The following is a 2,836-nucleotide window of genomic DNA, read 5'->3' on the forward strand; positions in this document are numbered from 1 at the left end:
TGTAGTTGACTTGTCAGGGCACGGTGGTCCCCACAAGTCCCCGATTATTCGGAGATATTGTCCTACGAGTTTTTGTGACCCTTTTGTTCCCCGCAGGTCCCCGTAGGACGACCATCACCAGTTAAGGTGTAGTTGACTTGTCAGGGCACGGTAGTCCCCACAAGTCCCCGATTATTCGTGGATATCGTCCTACGAGTTTTTGTGACCCTTGGGTTCCCGAACTTTGCTACGATGGTTCTGCCTCCAGAGGAGACTTATGAACACTTCGTATCATTTCTTACACCGAACCATGGGATCGCGAGATTGCTCCCGGATCCCTAATCACCTTACATTTTCGTTTCGTTTCCGTACACTACGATGAGCTAATTCAATTTGTTTGTTCGTCTGGCGAACGTTTTATTGCGGAATTACCGCGGTACTTCCAGCCGGGTATGGCTGCCGTACGACCTACAGGATAGATCATCGAACCACTTTTCGTGCATATTGTCCGTCGAGGGTATCACCTCGATACCCCCAACAGACCTTTGGACACTTCCTCACTACTCCTTGGAGCAGCAATCAGGGAACCATATAGTAGGAACAGCCGAATATGGAACTCTTTTCGTACTTTGGACACCTCCTATAACTTGTATGGCGACTTCGGGGACCTTCATTTCGTTCTCAGTTGGTACCCCTATTTCGGTCTTTGGACACCTCGTCTTACCCGTATAACTCACTTTAGGTCCACTTATTTGCCTGATATCTCATCGTGAACCCGTTTTTCGTACACCGTACACACCTAGGAACACCACATATGCGTTTCCCTTTCGATCGTGAAGTTTTCAAATTTTTCGATTTTTGGTCCTAGAAATTCATGAACGGTGGGAGACCAAAATTTTTCATAAAAAAAAAATTTTCACCGTTTGACCATAAAAACCTTCTTTTCGTACATACCCCATCATTTCTTCACGTTTTAGGCCATTTCTGAAATTTTCGCTTCGATAGTGTGTCCCCTATAATACAAAATGAACATTTTGCATCTCCCACAAGTGGCCATTTTTTTCCGCCACTGAAGAACACGACCTCGGGAACTCGGACCTAGGACGTGGCCATGTAAGTCATAGGCCACCCCAACTTTTGCAAAATACTGTTTCTTTTCACTTTTCATGATCTAAGGCGCGTTCCGACGGCGTTTTGAACAAATTTATGAGAAAAAAAATTTTGACCCTCGGACCAAAATTTTTTCGTTCGGGGCCCCATGGCCTATGGCCAGTATGGGAACTCGGGATGCCGATATGACAAAATTTGTCAAAAAATCACTAAAAAGTCGCTATGGCCCATTATTTAGAGCTTGTTGAGACCTTTCTAAAACACCTTGGTTGACCCCTGTCCGATAAGTAGTTTTCGAGATATTCGAGAAAATGTGATTTTTTGGGACTTAGAAAATTTTTGACCCGTACCCTAAGAAAAAGTGATTTTTTCATAGGACAATTTTTTCTTCGCAAATACTGTTTGGTTTCACTTTTCATTATTAGAAACGCGTTCCGAAGCCATTTTCATCAAAATCTCGTGAAAAAAAAATTTCACCCCCGGACCAAAAGTTGGCCGTTCGGTGCCCTATGGCCTATGGCCAGTATGGGAACCAAGGATGCCGATATGCGAAAAAGTGTCAAAAAATCACTTGAAAGTCGCTATGGCTCATTAAATAGAGCTTGTAAAGACCTTTCTAAAACACCTTGGTTGACCCCTGTCCGATACGTAGTTTTCGAGATATTCGAGAATAAGTGATTTTTTGGGACTTAGAAAATTTTTGACCCGTACCCTAAGAAAAAGTGATTTTTTCATAGGACAATTTTTTCTTCGCAAATACTGTTTGGTTTCACTTTTCATTATTAGAAACGCGTTCCGAAGCCATTTTCATCAAAATCTCGTGAAAAAAAAATTTCACCCCCGGACCAAAAGTTGGCCGTTCGGTGCCCTATGGCCTATGGCCAGTATGGGAACCAAGGATGCCGATATGCGAAAAAGTGTCAAAAAATCACTTGAAAGTCGCTATGGCTCATTAAATAGAGCTTGTAAAGACCTTTCTAAAACACCTTGGTTGACCCCTGTCCGATACGTAGTTTTCGAGATATTCGAGAATAAGTGATTTTTTGGGACTTAGAAAATTTTTGACCCGTACCCTAAGAAAAAGTGATTTTTTCATAGGACAATTTTTTCTTCGCAATACTGTTTGGTTTCACTTTTCATTATTAGAAACGCGTTCCGAAAGCCATTTTCATCAAAATCTCGTGAAAAAAATTTCACCCCCGACCAAAAGTTGGCCGTTCGGTGCCCTACTGGCCCTATGGCCAGTATGGGAACCAGGAGGCCGATTGCTAAAAAGTGTCAAAAATCACTTAAAGTCGCTATGGCTCATTAAATAAGCTTTAAGACCTTTCTAAAACACCTTGTTGACCCTGTCCCGATAAGTAGTTTTCGAGATATTTGTAGAATTGTGATTTTTTGGACTTAGAAATTTTTTGACCGTACCCTAAGAAAAAGTGATTTTTTTCATAGGAACATTTTTCTTCTCACATACTGTTGGTTTCGCGTTTCATTATAAACGCGTCCGAATCCATTTTCCATCAAAATCTCGTGAAAAAAAATTTCACCCCCGGACCAAAAGTTGGCCGTCGGTGCCTATGGCCTATGGCAGTATGGGAACCAAGGATGCCGATATGCGAAAAAGTGTCAAAAATCACTTGAAAGTCGCTATGGCTCATTAAATAGATTGTAAGGACTTTCTAAAACACCTGGTGACCCCGTCCGATAAGTAGTTTTCGAGATATTCGAGATAAGTGATTTTTTGGGACTT

The sequence above is a fragment of the Anopheles stephensi genome, unplaced genomic scaffold (genome assembly GCF_013141755.1).
Source record: "Anopheles stephensi strain Indian unplaced genomic scaffold, UCI_ANSTEP_V1.0 ucontig174, whole genome shotgun sequence".
NCBI classification, from domain to species: domain Eukaryota; kingdom Metazoa; phylum Arthropoda; class Insecta; order Diptera; family Culicidae; genus Anopheles; species Anopheles stephensi.